Raw genomic sequence first — 16,803 nt, 5'->3', positions numbered from 1 at the left:
TTATTATCAACAAGTGGCTTGGATCAATAACTATAATAAAGCAACCAACAACAGACAAACCTATCATCGCTAGCTCAGGCCTTGACAGATTTCTCATATATTTACAATCTTTTATATTTTTTTATTCTCCTTTCATATTGATTTTGTGATGATCCTTAGGAATCGACTTAATGGCTAGTGTAGCACTAACCTTGCTATGATACTTATAGCAAAGAAATAGTGAAACATTTTAATGATAGCTAGGGTCAGTTGTACTTATAGAGTGATTGTCCAACCTTGGTGTTAATATCATATATCAGAGGTTGAACTTTTCAATAAGGTCAAATTTCTAGGTTTGGTAGTAAAATACATTAATTCTTAAAACTGGAAGAAACCTTTATATAAAGATGCAAGAAACAAGATATAAACAAATCACAGAAAAAGGACGAGAAACTTTGCCTGATTTCAAATGAGTTTTTTTACTTCATTTAGACTATTCTGGACTTTGCTTCCAACATATTCAGTTACTATAATGTAGTCTGTAGTTTCAGGCTCCTATGCAAGAGGGTAAGGAGAGGGGGGGGGGGGAGATATAATAGGATATGAACTCGGGCCCATTTTCAAAGGTCCACATTTTCCTGGCTAGGGAATGGTCTTTTGTGCTGCAGGGACACTACAAATGCATCAAAAATCACAAACGAAACTGATATGGTTGCAATATATTAAAGCACCTGCTGCGATTGTTTCTAAAGCACCCTTAATTATACAAACAAAATACGGTGTTCAATAAAGCAGCCCACATCGGCAGTAAATCCACCATCCCATAGCAAATCCTGCTTATATACGATGCCCGGTTTTTGTAAGCTTATTAAAAGATTATTTCTTCCACAGTAAAACAAGTAGCAATGCTGTAGTATTGTCCCTACCTCTCCTTTGCACACACAAACATATCTAATTTTATACGAATATACCACAAGACTTGTTCTTAATGCTTTAATGTCCTGATATGCACATGCACACTTATATTCCATATTTTTTATAAACACCTAAATGGAAAGGGAAAAAAATGGGATATTTCCCCTAAACTGACATGGTGATGGATGCTGTGAATCAGGTTTTGGAGTAATAGGTTTGCTTTATATGGTCTTTGACTTGTTCGTTGTGTTTCGTTCTCATTTATATTTTACTCATGTGCCGATGGCTTGTAACGATTATGGAAATGTTATTGGATTTCAACTGTCATTATCGATACCTCAGTACTCCACCAACATTGCTTCCCAATAAATCAACTTCATTAAATACTAAAACCACTGTTTTTTTTAATTGCTTATTCAGGTTTCTAAATGGTGGAGATGCTGCTTGGACTATGACCATTGTTTTTTTTTTTTTTTTTACTCTTTTTTTTGCACCCTCGTTTCTAATTTCTTTCATTTATTCAGATGTTTTTTTTTTACACGCATACAATATTTCCGATTATGATTAGTTTGTTCTTCATCATAGAAAAAACAGATATCGAGCCCAAATTCAGGAGGGAATACGCGGCAGCAGAATTTGTTGGTGGTAATCTCCTCATAAAACTGGCGCAACGTAAGAACATGATGAAGAAGAAAACTTTAAACTTCTGCCGTCGGGAGCAACGACGAGGAACGATAAGAAATGAGGAGAGTAAACCTTCCATTAGCTGACAATAAATCCGAGCTACAACTTCACTAATGAATAATCATGTTTCTGAAGTAGATAATCAAGTTCTATTTGTGGTAACCTATTGGGACTTGTTCAGAGCATGCACAGCGGTGCTGTATGAATCTGTTTAAAGTAGCCGGGTATATGTTCATCCCATTAGATTCACTAATGACTGGATCCACGATCCTGTACTAACACTATGAAATATATATATCTGTCCTTTAAGTTACATTTTTATAATCTTTCCAATAAAGAAAATAATATGATACCAACTGACGTTTTTTTTTCTTGTAAAGACTATTAGGCCTAAATCTACCAATGAGAGTGTATGTTAAACTACACTAAAAAAAGAGGCATATAGCACAGCATAACAGAGCACAGCAATAGGAGGTTTATTATACCAGGCACACACATAGCCATGGGGGAATTTGCCCCCCCCCCCTCAGCCAAATATATATTTTTTCCAACATTTCTTGCTCAATAAGAAAAGGTAAGGTTGTATACAAACAGAAAAATTGAATACAAATGTAGGGAACAAAGATCATCTAAAGCCCCTTGTGATAAGCAAAGATTTCTCAAAGGGAGGGGGACACCACCTACCCTTAGTCCCCTCCCCCAGGGACGGCGATCTTCCAGCGTTGATGTGCCCACCCAAATCAGTTACACTGGCTACTGGCCTGGTACCAGGGTCCCCAATGTGTAGGAGTCCTCAAGAGTTAGTATATGCCAACAGATCACAACAGTCAGTCAAGTAATTAAGATAGCCAAACACAGAAAATTTTGGTTATGTAACATTTATTGCTAATAGTGTCAGGTGCAGGTTTAGATGAGGTAAGGTTGAATTCCCCTAATCCATCACTCTTGAATTGGGGGGGGGGGCAGCTGATACCCCAGCTATGCCACTAACTAAATATGATTTGATGTCAATATAAGAGTGTGAGGGACTTCCCCTACAATGTTTGATAGATGTGAATTATTTACAATTATGCAACAATTGCAACCACTAATTATAAATATGCATTACAAACAGATAATAGTATATGATCTAACATTACGTACCCCCTAAGGGTTTCTTTTACACCAAATGAACATTTAGTTCCTCAATTATTAATCATTCATTTCGGCGCCAGTGAATCTGCAGTGGATACTGTTCACATATATAGCTGTAAGAGGTGGTATTACTGCTTTAAAGACACAAATCATATCTGAATGATCATGGATTTCAGAAGAGGAAAATGGGACTTATCCGTATTTGGCTGATTTTCAGGGAGTGAAAACTTCTTTGGTTATGTTAATTATAACACATACTTTACATGGCAGTGTTGAGATATGTACACCCTGTTCTCACGCGCCTATGATGTGTGAACGCTACGTACGTTGCGATGTTGTAAGAAGGGGAACTCTAACACAGGGTTGTGTTTCAAGTTAAAGGAGCTTAGAAACCTAACTATCATTACTGGTCCGTTTGAGGATTACATAAGATCCGAGTAGGGTTGATTGCTAACATCAAGAGAAGATACGACCCTGGTCTGGAGTTCACCTAGACACCAGAATCACGATCCTGCCATCAGAATCGCTTGCAGACTCTAATATCCTAATATACCAGTGCTGTGGCCGAGTGGATAAAGGTGGTGGCATTTGAAGCAATGAGGCTTAGCAATCGGGAGGTTCAGGGTTCAATACCCGGCCGGGTCATAATAAGGTGGGTTTTTCATCCAAGAGCAATCTACGGTTTTTCCATCTGAAATGACTTTCTGAACTTGAAAAGTTTCCAAAGTTGAGCTAAAATGTTGAATTGGAAGACACCCGACATGTAAGTTGTAATCCATAAGCCCTACAGGTTTCTCTCACATTCGTGGTCGCTCAAGCGTCGTAAGAAATAACTACTGATTACGATTATATTATTAATATTATAATATCATAATATGTGTAAAGTAAAACGCTACCGTTACAATTCCGAACTTGATCCCACTTTCATTTCACTGTGCCCTCAAAGTCACCTCGTCTGCTGCATGGTTGATGTTGTCGCCAGGTGACTAATGATGCAATCAATCATCTCCAAAGGAAACGAAAAGTAAAATTCAACAGTCTGATGCTTTACTAAGAATTGGTCAATAGAAACCATTTTAACATTCACACTTATTCCTCATTCAAACAAACAGACAAATTAACCTACCCTCGATGGTGATTTATAGTGTATTATAGGTTCCAACACGATAAAGACAATGAACCTACATTCGATGGTGATTTATAGTGTATTATAGGTTCCAACACGAAAAAGGTCAAGAAGTTTGTTTTCTGAAACTTAGAGTCAGAAGCCTATTTTCTTGAGCATTAAATTTTGGGCTATTAGTTCTATTGTTCAGGGAATATAATGGCAGAAAGTAGGGGGGGGGGGAGATTAAGATGGGGGGGGGAGAAGTTATATAAGTGATTAAACCAAATTTAAGATTTAAATGCAACTCATTTGCTCAGACCTGTATTCTGCTTATTCCAATTTGAGTAAAAATAGTCTTATTGGCAAACTTAACATTGACACTTGTAAAGGTTAATAGCATGGTCTTGTTATATGACAATAATGTAAACTATAACATTGTCATAAGTAGATATCATGGCACTGTCTATGGTAGTGAAAGTATGGGATGCGACAAGGTGGGATGAGGGAAGGTGGGATGATACAAGGTGGGATAATGTGAAGTGGGATGCGACAAGGTGGGGTGAGGTGAGGCGAGGTGGTGATGATGATGCAGCCTGCAAATGTGGTAGTATATGGACCATGTACTGAATCAGGGACGGGGGGGGGGGATGGGAGGGAGAAAACTAACTAACAACCTTTACACTAAGGTCATTATCATCTAATTAATCATATTCTACGAAGAACAGGTACCATAGAGCTTTGGTTTCGTATATTTCAATGATTGGAGGTTAATTATGAGAGAGAAGAATGTTCTTCCCTCGCAGAAACCTGTGTCAAACAAAACAAATGAAGATACTTGTTAAATCACTGGAACGTTGATAGAGGAACACAGAATAATCCTAAACCCCTAAATCAGAAACTGGAGGAGGAGGAGGAGGAGGAGGAGGAGGAGGAGGAGGAGGAGGAGGATGAGGAGGAGGAGGAGGAGAAAAATTGATATGTCAGTTCGTCTGATCCATAGATTCAGTGTTTGTGTACATAAGCCACTTCCAAACGAACTCTGACAACTGTCTGATCTTGTTCTCAATATTGTCTTTCTCCTCCAGTTTCTGTCCAGTTCTTCCATTCACCAACCCCCCCCCCACACCCCCTCCCCTCCACTTCCTCCTAATCCTAGTCTCTTGATCCATCTGTTTAGTCTATTACAGATAGAGGCTGCACATAGTTGACAATACTAACAGTCTTCCCACTACGTGGTTTCTGTCCTGTTCTTCCATTCACCCCCCCACCCCCTCCCCTCCACTTCCTCCTAATCCTAGTCTCTTGATCCATCTGTTTGGTCTATTACAGATAGAGGCTGCACATAGTTGACAATACTAACAGTCTTCCCTGCACTGCCATATACACTGCATGCTTTACAAGTCGTATACATGTAAAAGATTCAACATACAGCTGCATGAAAATGTATCACCAGCGCAATGGATTAATTGAATGACCAATCAAATACACATCGTTTTCGTGGAATTTTAATGTATCTTTGTGGAGGTTTTATTTATCCCCCTTTGTTTTTTACGGCTGCGTGCATGAGAGCAGAGAGGTATAAATGATAGCAACCAACAACATCAACACAGAAAGGTTTTCACCGAGGAGAAGATATAGGTAAGACCATGTAAGATTATCAAGATAGACAGAAAAATGACATAATTGTAGATGAAACCAGGTTTAAAAAAGCAGTTCTTTTTGAAATTGATTTAGATTGATTTTTTTGAACTCTATGTGGTATAAACTTTCGTTACGATATATGCCATAATTTCATTAGCTTGATATTTCATGTCAATGGAATAGAGCATAGAATCACCTTTTGATAGATCGGGATTCAAATCAGTGACCATGAGAGGGAGGGGGAGGGGGGGGAGGGGATGGAACCAAACATTTGGGGGTAGGGTACATGCCTCAATGACCTTTACAATTAATGCTTCATTTTAAGTGATGAAAAACATTAAAAAAATTGAAAATAGCTGAATAGATTTTTGCATATGACTTGAGTACAAAAGTATTTGGGCTATGAAATGGTTTAGAACAGATGAGACCCTCATGTTCCTTTGATGGTGAAAGCTTGTAGGGTGTCTTAGCATGATCAAGCTACCACTTAAATATAAGCAATACTTGGTGAAACAACTGAAAAAGCTCAAGGAAGAAAATGCTTGAATAACAGCTAAAAAAAATCTGCTTAAGAGAACGATAATGGCTAGATGTTGACAAGAGGTATTAATGTACACACAGGAAATTAGGGCTCGGGCACTGGTCTCCTCCTTTCTAAAGTCTTCATAAATTCCTGGTAAATTTATGCGCTTACCAATGCATTATTCTTTATCACACATTCAGACCTATTCCACAGGGCTGCGGTCCCCATTATCCCTCCCCCCCCCTCTCATCAGGCCTTGATATGCATGACACCTTCCATGTAATCAGCTAGTATACATACATCATGGCTCACAATACTCTCAGATACGAAAACTATAGGTGCTACCATGGAGCTATAATCTGTTTATAGCTCCAAGGTGCTACCCAAAACTTAGTGGGGTAAAATTCTTGGTGGGCCGCTTTGTGGGAGGCTTTTCCAGACATTGAAAAATGTCTCTATGATTAAAGAGTTTTCAGTGTTTGTCAAAGGAAACCGATTGAGTTATTTATCTCTTGACAGCAAGTCCTGAATCCAAAATTATTAATTTAGCATTAATTCTGAGGAGTGGAGGTCTTGGGGTATTGTGACTCATCCTCATCAGAAAGATCCTGGGTTGTGTGGTCTAACGGTTTTCAGACCGCTGCTCTAAGGAAAGGGTCCTCCATTTCTTTACCATATATAATACCCTCATCTGACCTCCTCACTTACAAAAAGACTATATTAGCATAGCACTTATGATATCTGGGTTGTGTGGCCTAAAGGTTTTCAGACCGCTGCTCTGAGAAAGAGAAAAGGTCCTCCATTTCTGTTCCGTTTATAGTACCCTCATCTGACCTCTTCCCTAACAAAAAGATAATAAGCATAGCACTAATGATATCTGAACACTGAAAGATAACAAAAAAATTACATAAAGAGATCTTTCTTTTACTTGCCTCATTTTATAAGCCTCCAAACTTTTGTCTATTCTAGCTGTCACTAAATTGGATCAACAGTGCGTCAGAGAGAGAAAAGTTAACTTTCAAAATGAAACTTAAAGATAAACAATTCCTCTTTAAATGGCAGTTTCACTATCATTTAAACTTATTAAGAGGAAATGAGGACAGTTTGCTGCTTCCTAACATTTGATCTACGTATACAAATGTGCAGCTCTGATGCTATTTGTAGATATACTATGTAAGTACATTATTTACAAACTTTCAGTCTCTTTTAGTTTTCAATAAAAAAAAATCCTGTTTTGTTTATTCCTCCCCATTTAATTCCTCCCATTGTTTTCAAAATATTAATTAAAGGAAATGATTGTAGTTGCATTGGTTTCCTTATTTGACCACAAATGCATTCAACTCTCAATTGTCTTACAGACAGCCATCAATGTGCTGAACTATTAGGGTGCTTTTACACTAGATCAGGATCTGACAGGATCTGATCCTGATGTCAAGATCAGGGCTGTAGTGTTAACGCAGTTAAGATCCAGATCTTATTCTCCTATTTTGATGCTGGCAGAGACCAGGATCTGATCCGGATGATCAATTTTGCAATGTATACACTCCAGCATCAGCAGTGACCTGAGATATCCGGGGACCTAATTACGTCACATGCATTCTCACGTGAAATTCCAGTCCTGTATCATGCATGTGCTAATTTCTACATAGATTGAGTGCGTGTGGACCATACATAGTGTAATATTGTCACCCTAAGCTATGCACCATGGCAACGAAAGTTTTGGAGTATATGTACTACGCGATCCATGCATGACACATTTCCAATTCGTTATTTTTACCAACATCCGGTGAATAGCGGGGGAGGATCAGAGTAAGACTCAAGTGCAAATGTGTCCGGATCAATGCATAAGTATACCCCATGGAGAGATGATCATCTGATAACATCAGGGGATCTGATCCGGATCTAGTGTAAAAGCACCCTCAGGCTAGTTTCGTTTAGTGAGAATAACATATGTCTCACACCCCTTGGATCTGTGCCTGTCATCTATAAACTATGCATAAATTTGTTGTTATAGCTGTTGGGGTCTTTAGTTTATAAAGATCCCAACAGCTATAACAACAAATTTATGGGTACTTCATTAAATCATAACAGACAATAACTATAACAAGCTCACTGACCCCCTCCCATTCCCCCTTCTCCCCTTTCCCAGAAGTGGCGGAAGAGGGTTCAATCTTCGAAGGGCAGTGTGATATGTAAGGAAACACTCCACGAATTCACCTCAACAAAAATGTGCATTCCGTTCCGCAAATTGTAGCATTCAACAAAAGGGCACATTTTCAATACCAAAAGAGCACTATCTTACAACAGAAATGTAAGGAAGGATACCTTTCATAAAAATAAAAATTGGCAATTTCTGAAGATTTCACAAAAATGTGGCTCAATACACTGCATCAGAGTATTACCAAATTTATCGAACATCATATATTAAACCTACGTGCATTTTGCCTTACAGCATTATGTGTCAGATTCAAATATAAAGATCAGCATCTACTTATAGGATGCGAGATAACCTTGGATAACACCTTTGTTCTCTGTGTCGTCTTTCATTAACTATTAATTATATCATTTTTTATCCTCATAAATAATTGACACCCTCTCATTTTTTTTCGTCTTTACATATTACTCTCCCGTTGTCGTTAATTTCATATGGGCGACATTTCTTTCTGCAAGTTGTACTCATTACGCCACCCAGAAACTCTCTGAATGGGAAACGTGGTACGGGTAACGACAGAAAATGTTGTGATGTTTGTATATACATCGCATCATCGAAAACTCATTTCATATACCAGGTGCTTAAAATCTGAAATCAAACTAAAAATGAAAAAAACAGGAGACAGAAACGGAAAGCCGCAACATCAAAAATGAATTATTACAAAATGTTACTTAATTTGTTCTGAAAGTGTTCAATATTTGGCATTTGGAATTAATACTGGAGGCTGGAGAATAATGTGAATCCGACCAATACTTGCGGTAACTAAGGCTAGACTTTGCTCTGTTTTATACTTTAATCCATCAGTCATCATCTTGTCAAATTCCAAGATGAATTCATATTTTGGAAACAGAAACAAGTCTAAACGTCTGGGAGCTTTGGGTACATTTGATGTCTCTCTAAGTTATAATTTATTTCATGCTTTTTTTTAATTTCGCTTTGTATATTCGATTTCACCAGACTTAGTATATAAAGACTGATCCCTCCTATCTGATCACCATGGTAATGATGTTATTCAATGAGATATGGTCATAATAATCTGCTCCTTTATGCTGTTCATCCCATTGGTAATTTTTATGCATTTAATTGCTCTCACCGTCACTAAGGATATTCACAAAAAATAGATACACATTTCCATAAAATGCTCATAATTTCTTCTCAAAGAAAAGTTTTAAATTTGCATATATGTCTTATGACAATGGTTATTGCAAATTTTGATTGGTGAAATGAAAATGAGAGTAAATGAATATTCATAGTTGATTTGATAGTAACATTCAGGAAGATGTAACTACCAAAAAAAGTGTAGTAATTGTAATTGAGAGAAGGGGAGAGGCGAGAGTGGGAGAAGAGGGATCATGAGAAAGGGGAGGATGGGGGAAAGGGCAAGGTGAGTGGAAGAAGAGGGGAAGGGGGATGTGAGTGGAAGATGAGTGGAAGGGGAAGGTGAGTGGAAGATGAGTGGAAGGGGAAGGTGAGTGGAAGATGAGTGGAAGGGGAAGGTGAGTGGAAGATATGGGGAAGGGGAAGGTGAGTGGAAGATGAGTGGAAGATATGGGGAAGGGGAAGGTGAGTGGAAGATGAGGGGAGGATGAGGGAATGGTGAGGGTGAGGAGATAGTGGAGGATGAATGAGGGGATGGATGGCACTACTTTATTGCATTTCTATATTGAAGACAAAGCTTTCAAAGAAACTACTTGCCAAACTATATTTCATGCACAATGATAATTAATATGAGAGAATTAACGAATGCTGTCTGAAAAAGTTAATTAGAAATTAGAACCTAGTTCAATTTCAGAACAATTCCCTGCCAAGAGAATTCCTTGGCTGTTAATTAATTAAAGTTTACGATTTAATTGAAGAAAACAAAACCCAGACAAATATGATACATCTGATATCCTCTGAACAGCGTACATTGAAAAATATTTTATCACCGAAAGAGAGGAAAAAGACAAACGACTTTATCGGAAAAAGAAAAACGAAACAAAGGCGCCTCGTTTGTCTCTGGTAATTCTGTAGTTTCATAACATTTATAATTGGCTAATCATCAACTCACAAATTAAACTATTATGATACAAATTTTTGGATTTCTCATTCTAGGAGTTGTTATTCTGTTTGATTAAATGCCATATTTTTACATATTTTGTCTGGGTTATCTCTACACAGAGTTGATTACATATTCATAATATGTGATATTCTGACTTATCTCTCTGCCGCAAATTTATGTATCATCATCATCAAAATTCCAACTTTTGGCGCCATAAATTTGGAAGACTAGACTCGGAGAGAGTTGCCAGTGGTTGAAGAAGTTTAAATCGACTGATGTTTCTAATGGTAGTTTGTAATTTGATTTTTTAAATAACTGGTAATATCAAAGCTGATCTGTTCAAGTTTAATATCTGCTAGCGTGTTTCTCGAGGCCAGTTTCAGCGAGATTTAAGCGTTAACTCTGCAGTGTTGTAATGATAACATTGACGGTTATTACCATTCCTGCGTGTGAATAAGATGTTCAATCTGTGTGTCTTTCTGTCTGTGGGAAAGGGGGAAGGAAGGGTGTGGGGAGAGTCAGGGGGATAGAATGAGGTCTGGGTATTTAAATTTCACATTCTTTGAAACTTGATAATTACGAAAAATATCAAACCAATGACCTTTTGGCCAATAGAGATATACACTGAGATATACAACATGTCAGGAAAAAAAGATAGCTGTTCCTGGGAGAAAAAAAACTTTGGTTTTTTGATATTGTCTGTTACTACGCATAAATCGATGATCTTTGTAAAACGTTCCCTGTGATATATAGCTCATCAACTTTCCATTTAAAATAATCGAAACAAGAAACACCTTTTGTGTTCATATGTGGCTTGGATTTTAACTTACTATCGATGAATGTGCCAGCTACAAAATTTTGTTTCCAGTCAATTGTTGTCGTAAATTATTGATGAGTTGAACATTTTTTATAGAAGACGCAAATATGACACATTTCTAGAAAAACTGATCGATTACAAGTCGCATATAAATGGACTAAAAAAAGTTGTTGGAATATGACACAGAGAAGTGTTTAGAAGACAGATCATGTTTAAAATATATATTATGGAAAGTCAACAAAGGTTATTATTCATTTCCAACAACAGTGCCATGAGAAAATTAATAGTGTTTACATTTTTTGTAACAATTATTATTATTTTTTCTCATAGACTACTGAAAATAATGTGGTTCATTGCATGAAAAAAAGCTACAAATATAGGGATCTTTGTAACAATTTATAAATATTAGCAAAATTAACTAGAAATTTTCTATGTCATGATGATGAATTTAATTAGTAGGCAGCAGGGGTTTTTATTTAATTTTTCCTTGTGTTCAAGAGAGAAACATTGGATAGAGCATTTGGGTCAGGGAGAATCAAACTATCACAAATAAACTGGATGGAGGTATGTGCAGGGGTAGGCCGGCAGGGTGCTAAATTAGGGCGCAAGGGTTCACATACCCAATTAGTGCAAGATTGAAGGTTAGGTTTTTGTCTGCTGGCTGTTTGGACATTTTTCAAGGGTTGGTTCTGGCCTGCTGCCAACCTATAGAAAACTCCTGCCCTACAGTGAATATTGGTGCCCATTAATTGAGCTAGCCATTCTGATCCTCAATAAAGTTTTAATAGCATATCGATACAAGACTAGTATAAGCAATGCTTTTCAGTATTTAAACTTGACTTGTCCAGTGCTATTTCAAGTTATGATGTACACAGTCCAAACTTTTGAGAAAATAAAATTGTTCCATTTTGCTTTGTCAGTTTGTATTTAAGAAAGAGCAAAGAATGCATTAGGCCAATAAATCTTCAGAATTAAGTATTTATAATCATGCATCCACTTTCAGGCAGAGCAAATGAACCTATAAGGAGGGGGTTGGAGGTTGGATGGGGGATCCTAGCCTAATCAAGGAGAGTTTTCAAGCAATGTTTAACACGTTAGTTTGGCAAGTGTTGCCAGACAGTCAGGAGAAACGATGGTATAAGCCGATCAAATGCCATTAAAGTACAGCAAGTAAACAGGCTGACATTCTTCTCAGATGTACCTTTGATCTCAAGAATTTATCCCGATCAGTTTTGAAATTATGACCATTTATCTATAAATAAATTAATAATCAACTGAAAAACCTGACAGAAAACCTACTATCCTAGAGCTGGTTTTATTACCCGTGTCAATTAATAAAATTAAAATTAATAAAAAGCAGACAATGTGTATGGTGAAACTTGGACTTTTGGACGGTCTTAATAGCGAAAGTTTGTTGCTAAGGAGGCAGATTAACCTGACAAATTTTTGACCATAAATGACCATTACTTGGTCTTTCTGACATATTTGGAGACAACAAAGATGACATTTAAACACAGAGATTTGTTGCAAAGCTTTTTAAAGCTGCATATTGAATTAGGATTTAACTCATTGACCAAGTTGTGTTACTTATTGCACACAGATAGTTGGATATTACCCGCACAATTAACTACTTAAAAGTAGTCAGTATAGGCCCCAGATTATAGCATGCTATAATTGCTAGAAGTTTTCCAAAAGTACTTTCCTTGAGGTCTTGACTCTCCAAATTGTTCTCAGACATTTTTTAAGAAACACACAAGATGACTGAATGTCCCAGTGAGGAAAATTTCCTTGAAGGTTGTAATAAAAACAGTTAAGAACTTTGACCAAAGGGGTGACCATATTTGAATATCTAGCATATATGGGGCCAATACAAGAGACCTACCTATGTGGCTAGTACATAACGATGTTAGCCGCTCCTTACTATTTGAGGGTTATTTATGATTCATTCTGATATAGGAAATTTTCTGTCCCACAAAATTAGATTAATAGCTTTGAGATGAATGCATAATTTGATAATTTCTTGGTCTTAATGGAAAGTCAGACCTGATCAAAATCATTGATCTAGGTTACAGAGAATCTAGTGACCATTACAGCAACTCTTTCACACAGATGAGAAAAGCTTTCTTCCATTTGTGAGAGAGTCGCTGTCTTGCTGATCCTTTATACAGACCACTGATGGCTTGAGCAAGTCCAAAACTTAAATCTTCGATCTCAGTGAGTGAAAACAATTGCATCATTCAGTGTGTGTTTTGGAGGGGGATGGGACGGGTAGGCGTTAGGGTGTAGGAGGAGGGACATGGGAGAGGTAGGGTTAGGGTGTAGGAGAAGGGGTAGGGTTAGGGTGTAGGAGAAGGGATGAGGGAGAATGTCTGATTGGATGAGAAGAGCTGTGTTTTAGTTACCTCAGGGTTACTTAAACTTTACATGACATCTTGTTGGAAATCAGTTGAAAATGGAATGACTATCTGTACACTGGGTGTTCTCTTAGCATAGATAAGACATCAACCACTATATACAAATACCAGCGAGTCACTCCTATAGTGTCATAGTGTCACTCTTATAGTGTCTTATAGTCACTCTAAGGAGTGTTAGCTCAGTGGTTAACACCGGTGCCTTGCAATCATAAGGTCCCCGGTTTGAGTCACTCCAAGATTAATGTATGTCGTCCGGTTACAGAGTTGTTGACAATTGACAATTCATAATCATGGACGTTAAATATGAATGTAAGAGACTGACTTTGCTGCAGCTTGCGGCTTTGATAAGCCAATGAGGCTTCTTTGCGAGTTCCTGCTTGCAGGAGGATGGAAAATATATACTTAATGAACTGATTCTCTGGTTCAAATTAATTCTGTTACAACATTGACATTTTCAGCCTCTTGTTTTATGATCTGTTGATAAAGTCAATAGTTCTCTTCGTGACATTTCAGTTTGATGTTGTTTCCAAGAATTACAGTCGTTCAGTCAGATCCAACGGGTTTACCCCGAGCAATCCATCTGAAACTGTTGGCAGACGATATCTCAAGGGATCTTTAAAATACAGGCTTCCCTCAACTATGACCTAATCCATTGCTTGACTATTGAATGCTATGTATAGATCTGATATCTAAGGGCAACCAGTGGCATAGGCTGAAGCAATTGAGAGAGGGAGTGGAACGGGGGCGGAGGAGGGTGAAAAGGGAGGTGTAAGACTAACTGGTAGATTGAAAAATGGGGAACATAAGAAGTAGAATCAACTTCTCTGTGCATAATGGTAATTACTTTAATGACAGTTAATCTTACTTTAGACACATAGAATCTTTCTAGCAAAGGAGAGGATGGGGGAGTTAGGAGGAAGGAGGAGGGGGGGGGAGGAGAATTACCCTCTCTTTGTGTGGCATGTAATACTGGTAGAAATAATAAGTTTACATACCATACTGAATTTTTCCAATGATTCAAATTACTTCTTCGTGCCAGTGTCAGGTCTATTAGAGTTACTTGAAGACTGGCAGAGTAAAGGAGGCTGATCCAATGAAACTAGATTTCTAGGAAGAGGGTTGCCCAGGAGACCCGCATCGGTAAACAACTCAAGTACTACTGAAATACTGGTTAAAAGAAAAAGAAAAACATGTGTAAAAAGTTTTCAAAGGTCAGGATCACCACTAAGGAGGCTGTACCTACCTACCATTTTTTGTCATGGTGGGATAAGAGTCTAATGAGAGGAGTAACCCCTCTCTCTTGAGAACTTTTTGTAGAATGGAGGGCAAACCAATGCCATATATAGTTCCCACCTTTTGAGACCCTGTGTTAAAAGAATTTTCATTTCATTTCATTTATTTCGTCTATACATAAGAACAATAGAACAAAGTGGTATAGTATAAACAGGACACTAGAAAAACAATAGTAGTTTATCGAGCTAGCGACCAAAAAATAACAAAAAAACAATGAAAGAAGGTAACAATTAAGAGTAGAGATAAATAAACATGAGATAATCAATACTCAGTCAGCGTAGTTTTCAATTAGGTGGGCTTTAAGTTTTCGCTTAAAAGTTACATAAGATTTAACAGTTTTTATATCATTTGGAAGCACTTTCCAGGTTTTATAGCAGTAGTTGTTCAAGAGTAATTTACCGTGTTTCGAGTGATGTCTGCTAACAGAAAAATGGGTATTATTCCTCGTACTGTTACGAATATTTTCGACTGTGTTAGTACCTTACACACATGTTTTATATTTATGTACTGAACGCTCAGAATATTTTGGATGAAGCTCCCTCATAGTATAAGGGGTTGCACTCCTGCCACTTAATTGTTGCATTTTAAGTCATTGTACATTATGGACATCGAACCATTGGATGGAAAGTAGGTAAAAAATCATTGTCCCCATCCAGAGGTTGGTGACACCCTACAGTACACACACCATGCACCTCTTTGATAATGAGATGATGCAAACATTATCGTCAGAATAGAGTTGAAGCCGAATCGTTCAGGTACAAAATAGTGAAACAGAATTAAGTGACATATGTTACCCATGAAACAGAGTGAATACTTTTATTTGTACAACTCTGGTATGTTTGCAAAGTCCTCTCACCTAAATTCTACCAGAAAAAAAGACTTCCATAATCATCACGAATGTCGTTACGATCCCTTGCTAAAATCACATCGATAATAAATCTCGAAAAAAAAAAAAAAAAAAAATTGAGAGAATTAAAAGCCTTCCTTTCAATACTCTCATGCCAATGATTCCCAAATTACGGATCATGCCTTTATTCTCTTCCTTTCTTTAAACTGTGCTAAGCGCATTTCACCGTTTCTGTTAAATTCATCAATTGTCATTAATTTCGTCCAACGGTCATTTATTATTCATGGAATGGTTGTGACATTAACCGCGTAACCATGCGATGCCGTACACTGTTGGTAATAAGACCAAACGTCTTCTATCACCTGGCAAGGCCGCAAACCGACTGATGAAATTGAACATTCACGGATTGGTCTGAAACATTGGGGTACCGCTACGGGTTTCTAGATCCAATGTGAGGGAGACATTTGTTTATTTTGATGATTATGTCTGCATGTTTTTGTAGTGGTATCTATCCTATCATTTACATATCATTTGCTTGTAGTATGTACTGCATATACGGAACCAAAATCTGTATAGGTCTGAATAATGTTATTCAGTTGGTTGCAATGTCTCTTAATACCTGAAGACAAATTATTTCAGCAAGGTAACTAGGGAAGAATGGGGAAGGGGCTGGGGAGTTGGGGTTGGAGAAACTGTATTTATTTAAGAAGAATAATTAACAAAAATCAATAAATTAATAGCAAACATATACAAGCAGTGCAAATCTTTACCATTTGAATAGTTTACAAACATGAAGGAGACTCGTGACTGAAGCGATGCATATGAAAACGTCAAGGTCCTCAGGAAATGAAAAAGGAGAAGTGTCAGAAAGCGATGGCACCTACTTGGGCTTTTAAAGTTTAAACCTTTGCTTTGAAAATGGGTATTTATTTCAGGGCAAAGTTTTACAGCTTTAAATAAAATAATATGATACAGCTGCTGCTATTGCACAATATTAGATCTGTCATGTATGTGATGTGAATTGAATTCTATTTATAGAAGCACACCAGGTATGGATCAATAGTGGGGGGGGGGTGTCTACTGACCCTCCCCCACTAGGGTCAGTAGACATCCTCTCCCCAAATAAATAATAAGTGAATGAAAGAACAAATAAAGGAAGGAACGAACGAACGAACGAATGAATAAATAAATGCAT

General features: G+C 37.5%; 1 protein-coding gene across 10 annotated transcripts in view; it reads right to left on the bottom strand.

Moving 5' to 3' along the window:
• LOC139979448 (uncharacterized) overlaps positions 1 to 16,803 on the bottom strand; it is a 266,786-nt gene that overhangs the window by 37,539 nt on the left and 212,444 nt on the right. For 4 of the 10 annotated variants that reach the window (XR_011797169.1, XR_011797163.1, XR_011797168.1 and 1 more), the window contains 2 exons: positions 14,464 to 14,635; positions 3,609 to 3,718 (listed from right to left, as the gene is read on the bottom strand). The exons of 3 other annotated variants lie outside the window; for them this stretch is intronic. The gene's annotated coding sequence lies outside the window, so the exon portion shown is untranslated. The remainder of the gene's footprint in view (positions 1 to 3,608; positions 3,719 to 14,463; positions 14,636 to 16,803) is intronic. 3 more of the 10 variants (XR_011797165.1, XR_011797166.1, XR_011797170.1) reach the window with 2 other exon arrangements.

This window comes from Apostichopus japonicus, chromosome 2 (genome assembly GCF_037975245.1).
Source record: "Apostichopus japonicus isolate 1M-3 chromosome 2, ASM3797524v1, whole genome shotgun sequence".
NCBI lineage: Eukaryota > Metazoa > Echinodermata > Holothuroidea > Aspidochirotida > Stichopodidae > Apostichopus > Apostichopus japonicus.
The sequence above is the reverse complement of the archived record's forward strand: the minus strand, read 5'-3'. Positions and strand labels throughout refer to the sequence as shown.